A 25,174-nucleotide genomic window follows, 5' to 3' on the forward strand; every position below is an offset into this window, starting at 1 on the left:
GATTTGGTTATCTTAGAAATGGATGATTTTGACGTGATTCTGGGTATGACTTGGCTTTCTCCGCAATTTGCAATCTTGGATTGTAATGCTAAAACGGTGACGTTAGCCAAGCCTGGGACAGATCCGTTAGTGTGGGAGGGTGACTACACTTCCAATCCGGTCCGCATCGTCTCCTTTCTTCGTGCTAAGAAAATGATTAGTAAAAGGTGTTTAGCTTTCTTGCCACATCTCAAGGATGACACTACCCAAGTACCTTCGATTGAGTCGGTTTCAGTAGTTCGTGAGTTTCTGGATGTGTTCCCTGCAGATCTTCCTGGTATGCCACCGGATAGGGATATTGACTTCTGTATTGATCTTGAACCCGGTACTCGCCCCATTTCTATACCCCCTTATAGAATGGCTCCCGCGGAGTTAAGAGAGTTAAAAGCACAACTTCAAGAGTTATTGAACAAAGGCTTCATTAGACCAAGTGCATCTCCTTGGGGTGCTCCGGTTTTGTTTGTAAAGAAGAAGGATGGGAGTTTTCGAATGTGTATAGACTATAGACAACTAAACAAGGTAACCATAAAGAACAAGTATCCTCTTCCCCGCATTGATGATTTGTTCGATCAGTTACAAGGTGCTTGTGTCTTCTCTAAGATTGACTTGAGATCCGGTTATCATCAATTGAAAATACGGGCAACGGATGTGTCAAAGACTGCTTTTCGAACGAGGTATGGGCATTACGAATTTGTAGTGATGTCCTTTGGTCTTACGAATGCCCCTGCTGCGTTCATGATCTTGATGAACGGGATTTTTAAGCCATATTTGGACCTCTTCGTGATCGTATTTATTGATGATATATTGGTATACTCAAAGAGCAAGAAGGAACATGAAGAGTATTTGAGAATGGTATTGGAAATGTTGAGGGAGAAAAAGCTTTATGCCAAGTTCTCTAAGTGTGAGTTTTGGCTAGATGCGGTGTCCTTCTTGGGGCACGTGGTTTCTAAGGATGGAGTGATGGTGGATCCTTCTAAGATTGAGACAGTGAAGAATTGGGTAAGACCCACTAATGTGTCAGAAATAAGGAGCTTTGTTGGGTTAGCTAGCTACTACCGCCGATTTGTCAAGGGATTCTCTTCTATTGCTTCCCAATTGACGAACTTGACTAAGTAGAATGTCCCATTTGTATGGTCGGATGAATGTGAGGAAAGCTTTTAGAAGCTCAAGACTTTGTTGACTACCGCACCTATCCTTACCTTGCCAGTAGAGGGTAAGAACTTCATTGTTTATTATGATGCATCCTATTCTGGTTTGGGTGCAGTACTAATGCAAGAGAAGAGTGTGATTGCTTATGCTTCAAGACAATTAAAAGTGCATGAACGTAACTATCCCACTCATGATTTGGAATTGGCCGTGGTAGTGTTTGCATTAAAACAATGAAGACACTATTTATATGGGGTTAAGTGTGAGATCTATACGGATCATCGTAGCCTACAGTATGTCTTTACTCAGAAAGATTTGAACTTAAGACAGAGGAGATGGATGGAGTTACTAAAGGACTACGATATCACTATCTTGTATCATCCGGGGAAGGCGAATGTTGTAGCGGATGCTTTAAGTAGAAAGGCGGGAAGCATGGGAAGTCTAGCTCACTTGCAAGCTTCTAGACGCCCATTGGCTAGAGAGGTTCAAACTCTAGCTAATGACTTGATGAGATTAGAAGTAAATGAGAAGGGAGGATTGTTGGCTTCGGTGGAGGCAAGATCTTCCTTTCTTGACAAAATTAAGGGAAGACAGTTCGATGATGAGAAACTGCGCAGAATCCAAGATAAGGTATTGCGAGGAGAGGCTAAGGAAGCACAAATCGATGAGGAAGGTGTTTTGAGAATCAAGGGAAGAGTATGTGTACCCCGCGTCGATGGTTTGATCAACACTATTCTGACAGAGGCTCATAGTTCAAGGTATTCTATACATTCGGGCGCAACCAAGATGTATCGTGACCTAAAGCAACACTTTTGGTGGAGTAGAATGAAGCGTGACATTGTGGATTTTATTGCCAAATGTCCAAACTGTCAACAAGTAAAGTATGAACACCAAAGGCCCGGAGGAACACTTCAGAGAATGCCCATTCCGGAATGGAAGTGGGAAAGAATTGAAATGGATTTTGTGGTTGGTCTTCCGAAGACAATGGGTAAGTATGACTCCATTTGGGTGATTATTGATAGGTTAACTAAATCTGCTCATTTCATTCCGGTCAAGGTGACTTACAATGCAGAAAAGTTAGCCAAACTTTACATCTCGGAAGTGGTGCGATTGCATGGGGTTCCACTATCCATCATATCAGATAGAGGTACGCAGTTTACTTCTAAGTTTTGGAAAACATTGCATGCAGAATTGGGTACTAGGTTGGACCTTAGTACTGCGTTCCATCCCCAGACCGATGGTCAGTCTGAGCGAATGATTCAAGTGTTGGAGGATATGCTTCGTGCGTGTGTGATAGAGTTTGGTGGTCATTGGGATAGCTTCTTACCCTTAGCGGAGTTTTCATACAATAATAGCTATCACTCAAACATTGATATGGCCCCATTTGAAGCATTGTATGGTAGGAGATGTAGGTCTCCCATTGGTTGGTTTGATGCGTTCGAGGTCAGACCTTGGGGTACTAATCTCTTGAGGGATTCGATGGAAAAAGTGAGGTCTATTCAAGAAAAGCTTCTAGCGGCGCAAAGTAGACAAAAAGAATATGCAGATCGAAAGGTTAGAGACTTAGAGTTCATGGAAGGTGAACAAGTCTTGTTGAAAGTTTCACCCATGAAAGGGGTGATGCGGTTTGGTAAAAGGGGTAAACTAAGTCCAAGGTACATTGGACCATTTGAAGTACTTAAGCGAGTGGGGGAGGTGGCTTATGAGTTAGCCTTGCCTCCAGGGCTGTCCGGAGTACATCCGGTATTTCATGTGTCGATGTTGAAAAAATACCATGGGGATGGAAACTACCTTATCCGTTGGGATTCAGTTTTGCTTGATGAGAACTTGTCTTATGAGGAGGAGCCTGTTGCTATTTTAGATAGAGAAGTTCGCAAGTTGAGGTCAAGAGAGATTGCATCCATCAAGGTGCAATGGAAGAATCGATCGGTTGAAGAAGCCACTTGGGAGAAGGAGGCGGATATGCGAGAAAGATACCCACATCTGTTTAAAGATTCAGGTACTCCTTTTCGCCCTTGTTTTCCTTCTTTTGATCGTTCGGGGACGAACGATGGGTAAATTGGTATCTAATGTAACGACCCGTTTAGTCGTTTTGAGCAGCAGACTTTATTTCTGGAAAAAAAAACTGGCAGAAGCGACGGACCCCACGACGGACCGTCATGGGCACGACGGACCGTCGCAGGGTATCGTTTCAAAACACTTAGAAAATCTGAAATTGGGTACTAAAAATCGACTCTCTGAACTTTGTGACGGAATGGCAGGACGGACCGTCACAGGTGTGACGGACCGTCACAGACCCTTGGTGGAAATTTGGGTCTCTGAACTCTACGACGACCTGCAGGACGGACCGTCGTAGGCACGACGGCCCGTCACAGGTTGCGCAAATCCCAGGCAGAGTCGGATTTCTGGTTAAGTTTTAAGGGACGTTTTTGACTATTCTTGCCTTAATTATAAAGTTCGTGGGTTTATATTAATAACTCAAATTCTTGAGGGGTTAAAAGAGGTAACCCTAAGTTAATTAGTGGGGTATTATTGCCATCTTTTATTCTTAATTATATACTAATTAGGGTAAAAGAAAGAGGGTTGGAATAAAGAAAATAGAAAGAACAAGAGAGAGAGGGAGAATCGAACGAGAAGGGAGAAACAAAGCTTGGAGAAAAATTTGCTTGCTTGATCACTAATCTTCGGTGGAGGTAGGTTATGGTTGTTTCATGCTTTCATAAGTAAACTCTTAATAGTGATTGATATGTATTGGTAGTATTGTAAACCCTACTATATGCTTAATGGTATGTTGCATGAATATGATTATGTGATTGTGATAAAATAAGCATGATGAAAATATTGAATCCCAAATCTTGAAAAGAAACTTTAATATACATTATTAATGATGATGCCTTGGTATAGAAGAACGCTTGATGAATTAAAGTAATGGGATTGATGATGCCTTGGTATAGAAGAAGGCTTGATGAATTAAAGTAATGGGATTGATGATGCCTTGGTATAGAGAAGGCTTGATGGTTTACAGAATGATATTAGTGGATCGGGTGTCACGAACCGACACGTAGAATTAGGGGATCGGGTGTCACGAACCGACACGTAGAATTAAGGGATCGGGTGTCACGAACCGACACGTAGAATTAGGGGATCGGGTGTCACGAACCGACACGTAGAATTAGGGGATCGGGTGTCACGAACCGACACGTAGAATTAGGGGATCGGGTGTCACGAACCGACACGTAGAATTAGGGGATCGGGTGTCACGAACCGACACGTAGAGTTAGGGGATCGGAGTGTCACGTACCGACACAAGAGAATTAAAGATAATGAATCTTGAAAGATGTTAATATACTCAATCTAACGAACATAATTCCCAAATGAGTATGGTGTTGAGGCTTGAGCCCTCATGGATGAACTTGATGGTACTTATTGATGATTATAATACTTGTTGTGGCTACATGTTGAGTTTTATAGTTGATTAACGATAATATTGATATATACTGTTCCCTATTTTGAGTTGGCCGATGATATCTACTCAGTACCCGTGTTTTGTACTGACCCCTACTTTTATGTTTTCTTCTTGTTTATTTGTGGAGTACAGCAAACGTGCCATCGTCTTCAACTCAACAGTAATTCAAGCCAGTCTTACTACATCGGAAATTCAAGGTGAGCTAATGCTTCTAGCTTGGACTGGATCTCCTTCTTCAAGTCTTGATGCCTTGAACTTCCGGCATGGACTAGCTTCTTATGTATTTTTAGCTTTTAGAATACTCTTAGTTTAGTCATTTGATCGTAGATGTTCTTGTGATGACGACTTCCAGATTTTGGGGATGATAATAATAGTTTTGAATTGTTTTTATTAATGAGTGTAAGTCTTCCGCATTACTTTCTGTTGATATACGTTGAAATGTTAAGGTTTAGATTGGTTGGTTCGCTCACATAGGAGGGTAAGTGTGGGTGCCAGTCGCAACCCGGTTTTGGTCGTGAGAATTAACTCCTAGTTTCTCTCTATGTTGATGATCTGTTGGTGACTGGAAGCAGCACACAGTCTATCACAGACTTCAGGGAGCAAATGAAGAAGGTCTTTGAAATTGAATGATTTGGGGAAAATGACTTATTCTTTAGAATGGAGGTCAATCAATCTTATGAAGGAATCTTTGTTTCTCTGATGAAATATGCTACCAAAATATTAAAGAAGTTTTCTCTTGAAAAAGGCAAACCAGTAAGTACGCCTGCAGTCCAAGGAGAGAAATTGATAAAGGAGGATGAGTTTGGTTTGGTCGATGCTTCAATTTATAGAAACTTAATTGGTTCCCTGTTGTATTTATCAACCATAAGTCCTGATATTATGTATGCAACAACTCACCAGAGAGCAACCTAAAGAATTTACCAACTGAAACTCACCTTAGAGAAACCAAAAGAATTTTGAGGTACATTCGAGGCACCATTGATTATAGTGTGTCTTATAAAAGAACCACATCTATGAAATTGTTGGTATTCATTGATAGTGGTTGGGCTGGGTCGCAAGACAACATGAAAAGAACTCCAGGATATTATTTCACTCTCGGATCAGGTTTCATTTGTTGGCGCACAATGAAGTTGTTGGGTTTAAAAGGTGTGAATAGAAAATGAAGAGTTGCAACTTTAACAAAAAGTTATGACTTCTATGAAAACTGGCGACTTTGATGAAAAGTTGGGACTTTTATGAAAAGTAACGACCTTTGTGTACGAATTTAACTCTTTCAAAGGTTCGTGACCTTTCCGGTAAGGCACAATAAGAACATTTTCGCACTACCCTTTGTTTTCTATAAATTGAGGGATTTAATCTCATTTTATAAATAAAATTTTCTGGACTTCTTCTACTTATAATAAATCTAGTATTCTAAATGTACTTTACTGCCGTTAAGTGGCTCACTGACACCAGTGTTTTGAGTATCAATACACTGGGAATTGAGATCATTCTATCCTGGGAGGACATAATCCAAATTAAACCTCATATACTAGAGAGTAATAATTTCCTTAAGGAGACATTGTGCATTAAGTAAGCTTGATCTTCTTTTTATTTTTCCATGTTCTGGTATGTGTTATAGATTTTAGATTTTTGAATTAATTTCTGTTCTTCTATTCTTCATTGGTTCATTAAACTTTGGTAACTAAATGTTTTTGCAAAGTTTATTGGAATCAGTAAGATTCTTTAAACACAGATTGACAACAATTCTTCTTTAAGAAAATTATTTCGTATATTTTTCTAATATGTTTCTGATTCTAGTTTCTCTACTAGTTTTAATTTTGTAATTGTGAAAATGTTCTTAAACTTTGTTGTGTCTTACCAAGTACTTCAAAGTTTTGTTCTAAGTATCTTAGAAATAAAAGATAAACAACAATCTTAACAAAATTATTATACTGTAAGCATTTTTTTGTATTCTACTGATTGAGAGAATCTAATCATGGAAGTTGAAGATAAATGCATTACTTCTCTATAGTTCGTTGTTTTGTTTAGCAAGGTTGAAGTAAGAATGTAATGGAAAAAATTTGTGGTACTTCAATTAAACATTACCAGGTAACCTTCTTATTATATTTTCTGAGGAAAATAGTTTTTAAGATTTATCATCTTTGATTTTTTATCATGTGTATCTCTGGAAAAAGATCTACAAATCATATGTTGAGGAATGAATTTTACTTGGCAAATATTGTTGCCTTTAAAATTCTTTAGTTTTAAAAAATGAGGGATGCATATTTTTGTTTGATAAATTAGTACGTCAAAATGTTATAGTTGGAAGACTATTTGATAAAAAAACATTTATGTTATGTTTAATTCTGTTTGGAGACTAAAACAAAACTTAAGTAGTTTTGTACTTCTTCTGAATTTGATTATGTCAGATTGTTGTGGATTAAAAAATTTTGTAGTTTTCTACTCTGAATTATTAGACTAAGTCTATGGTGTACTTTTGATTTTCTATAAATTTTACAGTAATATAGAAACATTCTAAATACTAAGTGGTATGTTTATTTTGATAGAGGAAAAAGACCAGTCAGTGACTAATAGTTGGTGAATTTGTGCCTCTATTGAATGAACCTTGACACTATGTGAATATTGTCAAAGAGAATTAAAACTGTATAATTCTTGCATAGAATGATAGTTTCAAAATATGTTTCATACAGCCAATGACATTTTTATAGTCTGAGAAATATATGAAAATTTTATTTTCAAATACTTGAACTTTTTTTTTGAGATACATTTAAAATGTGAGGGTTCTTTGCTTATGATAAAATAAAATTAGACTTGGTGTCTAATTCAATTTTGGAGCAAAAGATATGAAATTCAATGATACTTTTGTATTATGTTAGAACCACAAAACTCATGGAGTAAATTTGCTACTGTGGTTGTTGAGTGTCTCTATTACTAGTATATGGTGTTACTAGTATGAAACTACCAAATTATATGTATACTTGTTAAAAATGATTGAGTTAGTTTATGAAAAAGTGTCACTTAATATGTTGTGATTTTTCATATGAAGATATGTCTATTATATATAGTTATTTGTATAGATATGAATACTAGTGAATAGTCATTTGTTATGTTTTGTACAAAAAACCTTAGAATATATCACCTTTATTGGACACGATGAAACTTTGTTTATGGGTAGTTCTATAACATTGAAATTGAAAGTTATGGAACTCTTCTTCTGAAGAGGACATTTTATAAGGTGATGACTGTATACAATGTTTATATCACACAAAATTGTAAGAAATAGGAACAAAATATTAGTGATAAAAAAGCTACATCGTGAAGAGCTTTTCAAATTCAATATTATTGTTTGTTCTTACTTGCTAGAGTCAAAGTTTGTGACATGAACACTTGGGGCATATCAAGTACAAAAACATGTAAGGAACACTGATCAACTTAGAAGTTTTTTCTAACTTTGAGTACAATAAATAAAAATGTCATGTTTGTATGGAATCTAAGTATGATGAGCATTCTTATAAATCTGTTGAAAGAAATTCTAATCCCTTAGAATTGACTTACACTGACATTTGTGATATGAAGTCAACACCATCTCGTGGTTGGAAAAATTATCTCGTTACTTTTATTGACAATTGCATTAGAAATGACTATGTCTATTTGTTGAATGGTAAGGATGAAGCAATAAAATGTATAGACAAAGTAATATTGAAGTTTAAAATTAGTTGGTAAAAATATAAGAAGTGATAGCAATGGAGAGTATAAAACTCCTTGTGCAAAAATATGTTTGGAAAGTGGAATTATCCATCAAACTACTGCCCTGTTCATCTCAATCTAATGAAAACCGAACTTTTAAAGAAATGATTGATGCATTATTTATAAGTTTGGTTTTACCACAAAACTTGTGTGGAGGAACCATCCTTACTACTAAAAGGAACAAATTTTTTTTTCTTTATAGAAACAAAGTGATTTTGTTTGTTCAGGATACAATATTTTTCATATGAGAAATGGAACGGAAGGAAATCCAACTTAAAATATTTCAAAGTGTGGGGGTGTATAGACAAAGTCCAAGTTCCTATTCCTAAAAGAATTAAATAAAACCTATGACTGTGGACTGTAAAATAAGACTTGAGTAGTCTAGAGAAGGGTCTAAAAGGCCTAGGAAAGGAAAAAGGAGAATGTACTTAATAAAGAGATTTAGAGGTGTAGTAAATATCAAAGGACATTTACTTCCTTCAAATATGATTTTGTAACATTTCTTGTGTCTTTTGTAGACTCAGCCTTGGAAAGATGGTGTCAATAGTGAGATCGATGCAATCTTGAGCAACCATATTGGAAGTTAATTGATATTCTTCTAGAAAATAAACCTTTGGGTTCAAAGTGAATCTTTATAAGGAAAGTAACAGTTGAAAAATGTAAAGAAAGAATTTGTGTCAAAGGATTTAGACAAAAACAAGGTTTTGATCTTGTCGATGTATATGCTCGTGAGTAACTAGAATTACATCCATTCGGATGCTAGAATTATTAGTTGTGGTATATGACCTACAAATTCATCAAAAGAATGCAAAAACAACTTTCTTAAATGTAGAATTGAAGGAATAAATATACATGGAACAACCTGAGAGTTTTGTGTTTCCTAGTAAATAAAGAAAGTGTGCGAATTTGTTAAGTCACATTATGGACTAAAACAAGAACCAAGCAATGACATAAGAAATTTGACTAAACCATGTCGGCAAATGGATATATGAATGATGGAATTGATAAATGTATTCACATTAAAATCATAAGGTCATTGTTTGTTTATATATTGGTGATATGTTTATCATCAATTGAGACACTAATGACATAAATGCTACTAAAAGTATGCTAGAAAACAAGTTTGGAATGAAAAATATTGGAGTTGCTGAAGCGATCTTAGATATAAGAATCCTTAGAACTCCATAATGTTTAGAATTTTCACGGTTTCATTGCATTAAAATGTACTTGACTAGTTCAAATATTTGGATGTCAATATTTTTTAGTCTCCAATAACTACGAACTTTGCATTTCAAAAGAGTGAAAGCAAAAGTGGCTCACAATTGTGTTGTGCTAGATTTTTGGGAAGTATAATGTATATCATGAAGTGTGCACGATTAGATATAGCATTTTCTACTAAAAACTGAGTTGGTTCACAAGTGATCCCAAACAAATTCATTAGATGGCAATAAATAAAGTTTTGGAGTATTTAAAAAATAATTAAAACTATGCCTTGCATTATAACTACATCCAGCAGTATTGAAAGGATATAGTGATGCAAATTGGATCACTAGACAAATGAAGTAAAATCCATGAGTGGATATGTATTTACTATTGGTAGAGGAGCAGTCTCTTCGAAATATTTCAAAATAGACATGTATCGATAGCTCTACAATGATCTCTGATATAGGTGCTCTACATAAGGTCGGTGAATAAGTAGAAACTCCAAAATTTATTGATAGAAATTTTTTTTGGCCCAAACCATTGGCATTAGTATGCATACACTTTCATAGTCAAGATGCAATATGGTAAGGCATGGAGAATGATGTATAACGAAATGTCTCGTCATACAGGACATAGACATGATATCGTTAGAAAACTACTCTCTAGTGGAATTATCAGAATTACTATGTAAAGTAAAAGAATAATGTATCGGATCCAGTTACAAAAAGGCCTAAGTAGAGAGAAAGTTTAAAGATCATCTAAGGGAATGAGTTTATGGCTTAGGACAAGTCATCATGGCAGTAACTCGGCAATAACTCTATCTAGCAGACAAGAGACCCTAAGAGCTAGATTCAAGGAGAAAAACAAAGTTGTGAAATAACGGTTCGACATTGTCAACAAACTCAATTTATTCTCATGATGAAGAAAATGCTCAAGAACAAGGATACAACATTTAGGCTTATGAGTTGATAAAGCTTAATGGTTTTAATGATTTGCTAAGTTTGGCAGAGTTGAATAAATAGTGTATCTACGCGATAACACGGTTAAAAATCACCTATGTGAGTGTGAAGTTTAAGCTGCTTCAAAGAGAACCATTGTCAAAATCCTATTCTCTATACACTCATGAAAGCAGGAGATTTTTATGGCTGACACGAACACAACCATAAGAACCATAAATTGTAAAGGGTTAATGGTGTGAAATATGGTTTCTAGGTATACACCAAAGCTGGACATTTCAAAGATATCACATATATCGATTGACCTAGCATATCCGACATATGTTCACTATGGAAACTCTAAGGGAAACCTACTTATCTAGATGCAATAAATTCTTGCTTGTAAATTACACATACTTTTCCATTTTTGGAGTAATTTCCCAATCATGCGGGGGATTGTTGAGTTAAAAAGGTGTGAATGAAAAAATTAAAAGTTGTGACTTTTATGAAGAGTTGTGACTTTTATGAAATCTTACGACTTTTATGAAAAGTTGTGACTTTTAGGAAAAGTGACGACATTTGTGAAAGGTTGTGACTTTTCCAAAGGTTTGTGACCTTTATGGTAAGGCACAATCAGAACATTTTCGCACTACCCTTTGCTTTCTATAAATTGAGAGATTTCATCTCATTTTATAAATAGAATTTTTTAGACTTCTTCTACAACTGATGACTTAGGTAAATGTAGAGCCTAAAATTGTTATAATGATGGTATAAGGTCCTAAAATGGTCTAAAAATTAGCAAAGAGGCAGTGTCTAGAGTGTTAGGTGATCTGGAAGTCCAACGTCAAGGGACAACCAAGACGTTCGACGACTAGTCACCTATGTGTCTCATGTGTCCATGCGTGTTTTTATATCATATGACATGAGATTATAAAGTCTTAAAATAATTTATAATGATTTTTAATGGTATTTTATGGAGTTTCGTGAAGTTTGGAGGTCAGACATCCAAGACGTTCAAAAGTTAGCCCTTATAACGTTCAAAAGTTAGCCTTAAGACGCTCAATGTGTGTCTGGATGGGGCCTAGCATGTTTGGACGTGTTATGTGTATTTTATTTGGGAAAAACTCATTTGGTAGGTCTAAAAATTGTTAAGGGTTGTATTTACGTTAGAAACTTCTGGGTACGACTTCTGAAGGGCCAACAAGAAGGACCCCAGGCTGTCGAGACACTGCCCTGACAATATTAATCGACAAGCCAAATGACACCCAGTTGGTTAACCAACAGACCATTTGTGGGGTCTCATCTATGGAAACTTATCTTGGAAAAGGATCAACCAAATACCTCAATTGATGGAACCCACAGAAGGCCCGTCGATTGACCTACTGTCCGTCGATGGTGTCGTTGATGGTGGCCTGCAACTGGTGCCTTGAGCATTGTTTTATTAAGGGGTGAATGGGAAATTCGCCACACATCCTAAAATGGCCCTAGTTGACTTATTTACCTATTTTTTTGGTGTATATAAGTAATCTAAAATGTGACCAACAAATTCCCAATCCCATTCACTCAAATTGAACTTTTCCCTCCAAAAAAATATTCTCTCTAGAACCTCCATTGAAGGTGAAGCTCAAGAACAGCTTGTAGATTGGATTCATATGGTTTATTCACCAAGTTTTAGAGGTTTTCAAGTAGATAAAGGTATGGTGATCCTTCATCTCTAGTTATCCTTCCATCTAGAGAGGTAATCTCAAAGTTTTCAAAGAGAAAGTATGATCAAAGTTCTTATTCTTCAATATATCCATGGGTTCTTTCTAAAAACATTTTAAATGGATAAATCATGAAGAATTGATGTTAATGTATTGGTTTGAACGTGATTTTAATCCAACTGCATGATGAACCCATATTCCCTACCTAAATCGATTTAGTCCTTGCATGGGCTTTGTGATCTTGACTTTCTCTCGATTGAATTGTGATTTTATTACATTAAAGTGGTTATAAATACAATTGTTTATGTGAATTCATTGCAAATTGATGATTAAGAATCCTTTTGGATCAATATCTGAATGTTTGATCATGCCTAGCCTAATTATTAAAGTGATCACTGTAATATGGACCTTTTAAGGTATAAAAGTGGAATTTGATTATGTGATGGTTCTTGTAGCTACTGCCTTAGGCTAATAATTTGGTTGAATTGTGAATATAAACATGCTATGATCAAAGTAAATAAAGCTTGGTATGAATTGATCTATGTGTTCTAAAACTATTAAGTTGTAACTTGTCATCACAGTAACGTTGGTCTTTAATTGTATAAAAGTGAATTTCGAGTATGTTAATATGCTTAGGTCCACCTCCTATTATATAACGTAATCATGAATTATATGTAAAGTATCTAATGTGGATCAATTCATGATAGTTGAATAGGATTAACCTATGTGGATTCCTCTTCCATAATTTCTTAGTATAAAGCATACTTCCAGTGAATTCGACTTTGTTGGCAATTATAGTAGGATCTCGTTTAGGTTAAGAGTTATTTGGATACTTAATTACATGTACATTATATGTATTAATTGTTTATAAACAAGGTGTATTGATCCATTATGATCAAAGGGTGAGAAATTTGTAAGAATGTTTATCTCCTTTACTTTTCTATATTAATGTAGTTGATGAAGCCTTCTGTGGCATTGTGTGGTATGATCCACTTATGGTGGCAATATTTACTTTATTTTCATTATATATGTGTTTACCAAGGTCTTGAAGGCAAATTGATGATTATATGAAGGAGTGGTTATGATGATCATTGTATGTGTAACTTGTGCCTAGTCTTCTTCTCTAGTTGTGAATCTAGGTGATGTTGCTATTATGATGAGCATGTAAATGGCTATGTTAAGGTTATATGTACTTTCTGACTATAATGAAGTTTTATAATTCTATATGTGATGTAAAGCTAAGATTAGTACATAAAGACTGAATCTTAATATAAGAATGTTGTAAGTCTTAAATAAATGAGTCTTATGTTATGCTAACCATTCTATGATGTTGTATGATGTATAATTCACTCGGATGACTTGATATATGTAATAGTATAGGCAAGGGTATGGTACTTCGACTATACATTGCACATGTGCACCTTGATGGGATAGTTTCTAGGTTGGTCTTCTAAAGACATGCATAGGATTGTATGAACATGTTATGAATATGACTTATATGCTATGATGTGAAGTATAGAATTTGATGAAGTATGAATGTGAATAATGTCTTGGAGTGTTGATGTGAAAGGATTGCTCATATGGGTACACATATAGACTTATGCTTTAATATGAACACGTGTGACATTTATGTGTTATGTGAAAGGTTTGCTCACATAATGTATAAACACACACATGAATGATGATCTAGATAGTAGAGGTGCCTTGAAAGGTGTGCCCAAGAATACTCTAAACTAGATAAGTGCTTGGATATGCTATAAGCGTATACGGAATATATATCCTAAGCCTATGTTTTATGAAAAATGTAATAAAGGCTATTCAATAAAGAGAACATAACTTAGCACCGAGTGAACTTGACATTGAGAGGTGTTGACTTTCCTTGGAGGAATATTCACCATTTGTTCCTTAAAGAGTGTTGACTTTCCTTAGAGGAATACTCATCTATGGATCCAGATGAGGTGATGACTTTCCCTTTGAGAAAGATTCACCCATGTTTTATCATGAGAGGAGGCCCCAATTGCCCAATGGCATGTAGAGGGATCATACCTATCTCCTAGTTCCATAAACTATGCTTACCGCATAGGATCTAGCAAAGTGAATTCACTTAGATTCTAAGATGTTTGTTGATTTTCTACCTTGTCTAGGTAGGAACACCTTCCATTGGTGTAAGACTCTACAACACCAAATTCCATGTTTAGCACCCATGGTCTTAGTGTCGGTTATGGCTATAATTTCCCTAAAGTAAAATGAACAATGGAAGTAATTGAATAGGATCCTAACTAGGAGGACTTAAGGGAGTTTACTTAGGATAGGTGGAAGTAATAAACTCATCTAGTCATTTCACAAGTAGCTCCTTAAGAAGTCCTAGGAAGGTGACATAGTGTGTATGTTTATGCTTATGTCCATATGCATGACTTTGTAGTATTTGTCTACTTGTTATGAATATGTGTATGGTATGAATCTATAAGATGTGATCTTATATTTATATGCACTATGTTGGCCTAAATGACTATATGATGAAGGTCTTGTGTTGACATGAATGAAGTTGCCTCCACTTACTTGTTGATGTATAAATTGAATGTTAAGGTTTGTGGTCTCATGAAGGGTTTACTAAACATGTGTGGGGTTATAGGGCTTCACATGTGCATTTCACTAGTAGACTAAGATTGGGGTCATGAACAAGATCTTATAAATGAGTTATATAAAAAGAAGTAAATATATGTGTAAATTAGTGTAGCTTATTGTAATGTCCTAAGATTTTGACTTAAATGTGTATTTGATGTATTATGATTGTGTGATGATATGTGTTGGCTTATGTAGGTTATATGTTTGTTTTCCTTGTGGACTTAGGGTGATGTATTTCACAAACTATCACTAGAGGGTTACTTGGAAAGTTAATGATCAAAAGGAAAGAGTGTTCACTGTTAAGGGAAATTAGTTCAGTGTAAAGTGACTTCAATTATGTCATAAATTCTATATGTAATATTATGTGATGTTTAACCTTTGAATATGTCTATATGAAATATGTGACTGATGTAAATGTAATTATCAAAAGGTTTTGTGAAGATTTATTCAAAATGGCATGACCTGTGGTTTCAAGAAAATGTCCATTTTAAATGCATGTTTTTTGCATGGTTGACATACTTAGTGCATTCTTTTACTAATCTCATTCTTCTCTACTTTTTTACACAAAGTGTAGGTTATGGATACTTAAAAAGGATGACTATGATTGAGGAGCTTGATTAATGATTCCCAAGCTCAAGGAAAGAATTCTTTAGTCCAAGGATGTATAAATATGTATTCTAATGTTGTTGAGTCTTTCAGTGAACTTTATACTCTTTCTGTTTTTCCAAATTTTGGTATGTTTTACTGATTTTAAATTTGTGAATTAATTTCTGTTCTTCTATGCTTAATTGGTTCATTAAACATTGGTAACTTCGTGTTTCTGCAATGTTTGTTGGAATTAGTAAGATTCTTTAAACACAGATTGTGGCAACAATTCTTCTTTAAGAAAAATATTTCGTATATTTTTTCTAATATGTTTGTGATTCAAGTTTCTCAACTAGTTTTAATTTTCTAGTTGTGAAAATATTCTTAAACTTTGTTGTGTATTACCAAATACTTCAAAGTTTTGTTCTAAGTATCTTAGGAATAAATGATGAACAACAGAAGCAAGGGTCCGTGGCTCAATCAACAACCGAAGCAAAGTATGTTGTTGCCTCCGATGCTGTTAATCAAGCTTTATGGTTGAGAAAAATCTTGATTGACTTGGGGTTTAATGCAATCAAAGCAATTGAAGTCCTTTGTGATATCAAATTTGTTGTTGCCATGGTAAAGAATCCAGTCTTTCATGGAAAGTACTCTAAACACATTAAAATCAAGTACCATTCCATTCGAGAACTTGAAAGGGAAAATGAAATTCATATATTTTTTTGTTGTGGTGAAGATCCACTAGCTGATATTTTTACCAAGGTGCTTCAGAAACAATAATTTGAGCTTCTGAGAGCTGAGCTTTGAGTATGCAGCAACACTTGCGTCTAGGAGGAGTGATGAAGGTTGTTGTTTTTCTATATGATGCAAAGTATTGTCATGTTAGTACTTTTGTCTTGATATTTTTTGTATGACTTTTAAATTAACTTTAATACAATGTTCTAGAATGTAGAAGATATTGTAATATGCAGTGGAGCTTGATTTAAACACAAAATATGGAGTCAGTTTCAAGGATTTATGGGATTTGACACCACCTTATGTATCTACATATGTATAAGCTTTAGCTAAATGAAAAAGTCTTTTTCTAGATTATCTCTCTAATATCAAATTTGTCTTCTCTTTATATCCTTCACATATGCATCTTTTCTTAATATCTCAACTTAATTTATATTTATGAAGATGGAGGCATTTTCCACTCAAAACAAAGGGTATTATGCATAGACAACTGTAGTTACTTATCGTCGAAATAAGAAAGACTGTGATGACGCAAGTCAAAGCTTAAGAGCCTTATTGTAAGTTTACTTTCTATAGTCTGTTATTACCTTTATTCATGTCCAGTAGAATGAAATATATGTTATACTACCTTCAGGGTTTTTTCTATTAATTATTGTATTCCAATTGCTGTAATAGATAAAAAAAAACAAAGATCTTTATCACTTCAAAGAATATTTAAATTCTCTTTTAAACTAATGTTACTTGTGAAGGCTTTTTTATCTGTCTAATCAGGTTGTCCCAACGGAGAAAGAGTCAGCAACAACTAACAACTACAAGGTGATTCGCACAGCTTTGTATCTTTACCATGTTCAATGAGTAAACGTAAATTAAATAATGTAAACCACTAAAATAATATATTATAGCAATAATAGTGAAGACTTATGAACTTCCATATAGAGACTGATATGCCAGAAACCATTGCAATATATTCTCGAAGCAATTAATGAAAAAACTTATATGAAATTGTAAGAACAGAAGACTAGCCTAAGATGAATCAACAAGAAGATGAATTTTTTGTGGAAGAGAACATGAAGAGTAATTTAAAGGTATGATAGAAAATTTCTAGATAGAAGCTATATGTAATTGTGTTTGATATTTAGCCACGTGGATGGAAAGTAATGGACAAATTATACAGTTTATACATGAAAAAAAACATTAAATATCAAGCACAATGACAATTATATCCTTGAATATTACAACAGCACCGTCTTATTACAACAGCACCGTCTTATTACATATATACTATTTATTACTTTTCATTGAGATTGTGAGATCTAGAAAATGAATGAAACATACAAGATACCAGATATTAAAATTCAGTACATGAAGATGAGCAAGTCTCCGAAGATGAGCAAGTCTCCATTGACGACGAAGCAAGAAGTTTGTTGATCATAAAATTGTCCTAATGTTAAAATTTGAAATGAAATTAAAAATCTTATTGTTGTTATCTCATAAAATTAAAAAATGGAAAGAACAAAATGCCAAAAATCTAGAACTTCGATATATTGATGACCTCGTCACCGATGGCCGCTTCCACTCTCAAGTATAAGCAACTCGACATCTGATTCAGATTCCAATTTTTCTAGTAATTCTTCAGATTATAGTATTGATAATAATGTTGATATTACTACTAATAAATGTGCTAATTGTCCACGTGATAGTTGTTCTTGTGGGCAAGATGAATTTTATAAATTGCAATCTCAAATGGAAGATTCTTACTTAGATAAATTACATCAAAGTTTTGAAGAATTAACTTTTAAAATGATTTCTTCAGAAAATGTTATTGAACTTTTAAAAGATGTTTCAGATGAAAATTTTCGAAACAAAATTTTAGAAATGACTTCTTCAAAAAGCTTTGAAAAATCGAAGAAGAATGAAGAAAAAACTTTTGAAAATTTCAATTACAATGCTAGTCCTTACTCTCTTCAAGAGGTTTTTTCCAGACTTGAAAAGAAAGGAACAGGTATTGTAAGAGATACTTCTCGTGATGATTTAAAACATGAGGTTGAAAACCTTAAAAAAGAAATTAAATCTTTAAAACAAAATCAGTTGATTAATAATCATCGTATTTCTCAACTAGAAAATGATATTCCTATTTCTGATAAAGGAAAAGCTGTTATGGATAAAGAGATTAATGAATCTCTTAGTCCTAAATTTCTGGGGATGATGCAAATTGTTACCGCTCATCGATGGTATATAAAATGCACCATTCTTATTGATAATAATTTTAAAGTTACAAGTATTGTTATGATTGATAATGGTGCTTATGTAAGTTGTGTTCAGGAAGGATTAATTCCTTCGAGATTTTTTGAAAAAACTACTCATATTGTCAAATCTGCTTCAAATTATGCTTTAGACATAAAATATAAATTGTCTAAAACTTTCATTTGCCAAAGTAAAGTTTGTATTCCTCACTTTTTCTTTATGGTAAAGATCCAATTATATTTGCCAATTATACTTGACACTCCTTTTATTAATGCTTTATATCCCTTTTCAAAATTAAATGCAAAAAGTTTTACTGCGAATTATAATGGTAATACCATTAATTTTGATTTCATAACTGAACCAGTTACTAAAGATATTAACTCTTTAATTCATTCAAAACAAAAGCATATTGAGTCTTTACAAATGAAAATTTATAGTCTGAATATTTCAGAGTCTTTACAATCTCTTAAAGTTCAAGAAAAAATTAAATTGATTTCTGAAAAAATAGCGGCTGATATTTGTGCAAATCATCCGAATACTTTTTGGGACAGGAAAAAACATATTGTGACTTTGCCTTATGACGATTCTTTTTCTGAATCAAATATTCCTACAAAATCTCGCCCCTGTCAAATGAATGCGGAGTTAGACGATTTCTGTAAAAAAGAAATTGATAATTTATTACAAAAGGGCCTTATAAAACCCTCTAAATCTCCATGGTCTTGTACTGCCTTTTATGTTAATAAAGCTGCAGAACAAGAAAGAGGTGTTCCTAGATTAGTAATAAATGATAAACCTCTGAACAAAGTTTTAAAATGGATAATGTATCTCATTCCAAATAAAAAGGATCTTCTTTCCAGATTATATGATGCCAATATATTTTCAAAATTTGATTTAAAATCAGGTTATTGGCATGTTCAAATTTTTAAAGAACATACTTATAAAACTGCGTTTAATATTCCTTTTGGTCAATACGAATGGAATGTTTATGCCTTTTGGTTTGAAAAACGCACCTTCTGAATTTCAAAAAATTATGAATGATATTTTTAATCCTTATATGGATTTCATAATTGTTTATATTGATGATATTCTTTTTTATTCTATAACATTACAATCTCATATAAAGTATCTTGATATTTTCAAGAATATTGTTATTCAAAATAGTTTGGTTATATCCAAAACCAAAATGAGTTTTTTCAAATAGATGTAAGATTTTTGGGTCATCAAATTTGTCAGGGAAAAATTATCCCTATTGAAAGATCCATTGATTTTGCATCAAAATTTCCTGATGAAATAATTGATAAAACAATGCTACAAAGAATTTTGGGTAGTTTAAATTATATTTCCCCATTTTATAAAAATTTATCTAAAGATCTTGCTCCGTTGACTGACAGGTTAAAGAAAGGTAAAATGTTACCTTGGAATAATAATCTTACTAATTTGGTTAAATCCATCAAGCAAAGAGTTAAATATTTGCCTTGTCTTACCCTAGCAAATCCAAATTGGATTAAGATTGTTGAAACTGATGCTTCTAATATTGGTTATGGTGAAATCATAAAGCAAGTTAATCCTCATGACAAAGTTGAATATCTTGTTAGATTTCATTCGGGCAAATGGTCTGAATCTCAGCGCAGATATGCGACTTTTGCTCATGAAATGCTTTGTATTGTTAAATGTGTTTTAAAATTTCAAGATTATTTATATAATCAAAAATTCATTATAAGAACTGATGCTCAATCAGTCAAATTTATGTTTGACAAAGATATTAAACATGACATTTCGAAGTTAATGTTTGTCAGGTGGCAGTCACAATTTGCCCCCTTCGACTTCAAAATTCAGTATAAAAAGGGGACTGATAATTTACTTCCTGATTTCCTATCAAGAGAATTCTTGAATTAATAATTTCTTTGTTTAGTATGTCCACTTATCAGTATTTTCTTGGCGACAACACTCTTATTACAATTCTAAGAGTTCTACCTTTAGATAATGATATAAAGGGAAAAAACATAGATATAATTATCGAAGATTTAGTTATGGATTTTTTTTATAGAAGGGTCACAATTCTCTGACCTTTCCCTCGCTAATAATGAGTGGGAACTTGATGTTTCTGGATATTTCTCAGATTTGTACTAATCTGTTTCTTCCATTTTGCAGCATGGGAGACACTGATCCTCCGCCATGGTCACAGGTGCGTGGTCGTGGAGGAAGAAATCGAGGAATAGGAAGATCATCCTCTTTGCAACAAACAAGGTCGTCATACAACTCTTCCTTTCCTGTTATACAGCTAGGAAGTAAAACATTGATTAAATCAAAGATTGGCGAAGCTTCTTTATCAGCTTCATCTTCGATAAATCTTAAGGATATTCCTAAAGATAGTTTATTATATGAACAAATTCAAGCATATTTGCAAGAAAAAGAGCAAGGTACTACCTACGCCTCTTTAGCCAAAGAGACTGACCCAGTCAGTGTTCCAGAAGAAACGGCGAAAAAAAAATTATATTTCTTTTAGAAAACTCTGATATTCAGAGAAGCAATGAGCCTTGGAATATACTCCAAAGGTACTTAACAAAGGGATTATATTTCCCTGGAGAAGCTTTCAAGACTCGAACATATTATGAGTCTATTCTAAGTTATACTGGAAGTGCTGAATTTTAGCATTTCATTTCTGAATTTTATAAGAATGTTTATAACTTCTCCAAAATCACTATTAAGCAGATTATTTATGTCGAAGATTGGGGGATCTCCACTATGCAGGAGAGACAAGTTTCCGTGAATGGTATAAACATGAATTTTACATACTGAGATTATATCCAGGCCTTTCACAAAATATTTTTTTTATAATAATAGTAAACTTAAGCACACATGATTCTTAAAATTATGTGCTCAAGTATTTACTAAAAATTTGCCAAATTGGTTCATAAATTGGTGGTCAATTCATGGCCCGACGGTAAAAATTTTACCTCATAATTTTTATACTTTATACAAACAATGGGAAAAAAATTTTCCCGTTTCTAACTGATTTATTTTTGCAAGATCATATCTCAAATATTGAGAAAATTGATCAAATGTATTTCTTTATAGAGTTTTCTATTCAATGGATCCATAAATGGGTTCCAGAGGTGGGTTATACCCCAATAGAAAACATTCCGTGTTTATATCGTAAACATTTTACAAATTTTTGGGACAAGTTAAACAGACAAAGACCCGGCAACCAGAAAGTTATATGGGCAAGAATTATTGGACCTTATCAGCAATACTATTAAAAGTTATCAGAACTCTCCTCAAAAGAGCATCTCTACCGGGAGTTCGATCAAACATATTGCCAGAAGAATTTTCATCCAAGATGAAAATAGAGAAGAAATGATAAATAATTATTTGGAAGAGATTAAAAAGAACTTGTTAACAAATATTGTTGAATTTGATAAATCAGTCACTTCTATGAGGAGTGGACAAAGTTATGCACAATCTGTCGATCATAATGTTGAACTATCAGAAGAACAGTTACAGAAGGTAGAAGACTTTTTGGCATCAATAAAAGACCAAGATGGTACAATAATAAAGACTTTAAAAGGAAAGGATAAAATTTAAAGTCTTTCTTATCAAAAACCTTATCAAGAACAGTATATTACTGTTCAATAATATTATTTAAAACATTATGTAGGGCCTATATGAGGACCCCATTTTACTTTTCTTTTTCTATATAAGGAGCCTCATTCGGAGGTGTAGAGATAAGTTTGAAAGTGTGTAAGTTTTTAAGTTTCATCTCTCTAGTTTCCTCTCTCTTGTAAATCTCTCTTGTGAGCAATAATAAAAATCTTTTGGATTGAAGATCAGTCTTCAAGGTATTTTCTTTTGTTTCTTTTATTATTTTCTTTTATGATTACCGCCTCCATGGCCGACTAAGATAATTTTCATATGTATGCTAGCTTCATAATTTCTTTATGATGTTCTTGTTCAATATCTGGATCTAATCAAGTTATAATGAATATACAAAATGGCTTGTTTATATCTAAACCAAAAATGTAAATTTTTCAAACAACTGTGAGATTTTTGGGTCATAATATTGAAAAAGGAAAAAATATTCCTATTCAAAGAAGTATTGAATTTGCATCAAAATTTCCTAATATTATAATTGTTGAAGTTCAGCTTCAGCGATTTTTAGGAAGTCTAAATTATATTTCTCCTTTTATAAAGGTTTAGGCAAAGATACGTCAATATTGTATGATGGACTTAAAAAGAATCCTAAATCATGGACTGAAGATCATACAAGAGCAGTCCAGCATATTAAAAACCAGGTTCATAACCTATCATGTCTCACTTTGGCCAATCCCAATTGGAAAAAAATAGTTGAGACAGATACTTCTGATATAAGTTACGGGGGAATTTTAAAACAAATTTCTCCTATTGAAAAAAGGGAATATCTTGTACAATTTTATTCAGGAAAATGGAATCATAGCCAAAAAAATTATGTTACGATAGCTAAAGAAATTTTAGCTATAGTAAAAAGTGTTTTAAAATTTTAAGGAGATTTATATAATCAAAAGTTTATTATAAAAACTGATTGCCAAACAACTAAATTTATTTTTAGTAAAGATGTAAAACATGATGTATCCAAACAAATGTTTGCAAGATGGCAAGCTTTATTATTCCCATTTGATTTTGAAATATATTATAAGAAATGAGCAGATAATAGTTTCCCTGACTTTCTTACTAGAGAATATTAGATTAATAAACTCTTATTACAGGATAATGAGACCATTCTGAAATTCTTCCTCTAATAGAGGAAGAGAAAGAGGACGAGGAAGAACAATGCATACGGGAAACAATAATATTCTGGCTCAATTAGGAAATCAAAGGCTAATAGCCGCAAATATTACAGGAACATCTACTGGAATATTAGGAATTGATGTCAACCATCCAATGTACAGAGAATTTATTAATTTTATACAATACAAACAACAAACTCAACCATCATATTCATCTATAGTTAATGAAAAAGATATAGAAAATGTGAAAATATATGATAAGAACAAGATAGATGAAATAGTACTCATTTTAGAACCAAGGGATCTACAATGGAGAGATGATCCTTGGCAAATAATGACAAGATATTTTGATACAACGTCATATGCTGTACCTACTTATAAATAGAGGATGCATTATGAGATTATACTCTCACCAATGGGGTCTGCTGAATTTCAGCATTTCTACCCAGCGAATACCAAGAAAGTTTATAACTTTTCAAAAATCATAATAAAAAGGATAGTTACTCTTGAAGAATGGGGAACAAGCACTATGAAGGAATAAGAATATACTCACCCGGAACAAAAGACTGTAGTTAAATTTTATATTAAAAGCTTTAATAAAGCTTTATTATACGAAAATTCTAATAGAAAGCATTCATGGTTTATTAAAATTTGTTCTAATAACTTTAATAAACAGATACCGAATTGATTTTGTAAATGGTGGACTTTATACGGTCCTACATTAAATATTCTTCCTGAAGAATACAAAAAATTAGATGGTGAATGGATAGATGTTTCATCTAAAGTTATACAATTACAGCAACAGGATATATATATATATATATTTTAAAGGAATATCCTTAATATATATTTTTTAGAATTTTCAATTCCTAGGATAATGAAATGGACAAAAAAAGTTCAAGCAGATGAACAGGGATTTTCGTGTTTAAAAAGAAATTTCATACAACATTCTGGAGTAAATTACTCCAGAAGGATGCAGAAGTACAACTTCATGGCAGAGAAATAATAGACTCTATAAAAAATTCAATAGAGAATAATAAAAATCAGACCGACACAATAGTTGGGAAGGAAGAAATTAGTCCTTTCAAAAAAATATTCTGAAAAATACAGATGAAAGGAGGAATAATTTCTAGATCTGAAATTCTTACTTCATATATGGAAGAAATAAAAAAAGATTTAATAAAACATTTGGAAAAAAATGTTACAGATGATATGTCAGTAACAACTTCTAATGAAGATGAAGATAATTTCTTAGCAGGAGAATCTCAAAATCTTGAAGAGATACACATAGAAGAATTCCTGCAACAATTTCGAAATCAAGTGGAAGAATCTTCCAACACAAAAGAGTCCAAAGGCAAAGGAATAGCAAAGGACTAAAAGGACGGAATAAATTGTTAATATTAAAAACTTTTATAAAGTAGTAGGACCCTATGTCGGTTCAATAATATAATATGATGTAAGCACTTATGTCATAGTTTTTAACATTTTATTAGATCCTTCTCTATAAAAGGATCCTTTTTCTATTTTTTAAAGCAGGCACGGAGCCACACATCTTTGCTATTCCTCTTTCTACTCTTGTAAATTTCTTCTTTTAAGTTAAATAAAATTTCAGCCGTTCTTGCTATCTGCTATTGAAGATCTACTTAAGGTATTATTGTTGTTGTTGTTATTATTATTATTATTATTATTATTATTATTATTATTATTATTATTATTATTATTTCAAAATTATTTTTATTTTCATCTAGCCTAAATAATAGGCTAAACACTTACTGACATATTAATATCAACCTAAACTATGATAATATGGAACTTGGACTGTTTCGATGTTTCTAGGGTTGAAGTAGTGTTGTCCGAGAGTGGGAAGATCTTGGCTTAGTCCGCAATTCCTATTGAGGCCCATGTTAAGCCATGTTTGAGGTGTTGTTTGGGCTATATTGGTATCGTAAAAGATCCTTTCATCCTCAGACTATCTAACTC

At 33.3% G+C, this 25,174-nt stretch overlaps 2 long non-coding RNA genes across 2 annotated transcripts; both read left to right on the forward strand.

The window, feature by feature from the left end:
- The first annotated feature begins 16,518 nt into the window (after window positions 1–16,518).
- On the forward strand, window positions 16,519–17,392 carry LOC138348581 (uncharacterized). The gene is made up of 2 exons (XR_011221326.1): window positions 16,519–16,744; window positions 16,937–17,392. It is a non-coding gene; the product is annotated as an uncharacterized lncRNA (long non-coding RNA).
- Window positions 17,393–22,170: 4,778 nt separating this feature from the next.
- LOC112941495 (uncharacterized) lies at window positions 22,171–23,550 on the forward strand. The gene is made up of 2 exons (XR_003246753.2): window positions 22,171–22,270; window positions 23,174–23,550. It is a non-coding gene; the product is annotated as an uncharacterized lncRNA (long non-coding RNA).
- The last annotated feature ends 1,624 nt before the right edge of the window (window positions 23,551–25,174 follow it).

Source organism: Solanum lycopersicum, chromosome 5 (genome assembly GCF_036512215.1).
Source record: "Solanum lycopersicum chromosome 5, SLM_r2.1".
In the NCBI taxonomy this organism is placed as follows: Eukaryota; Viridiplantae; Streptophyta; class Magnoliopsida; order Solanales; family Solanaceae; genus Solanum; species Solanum lycopersicum.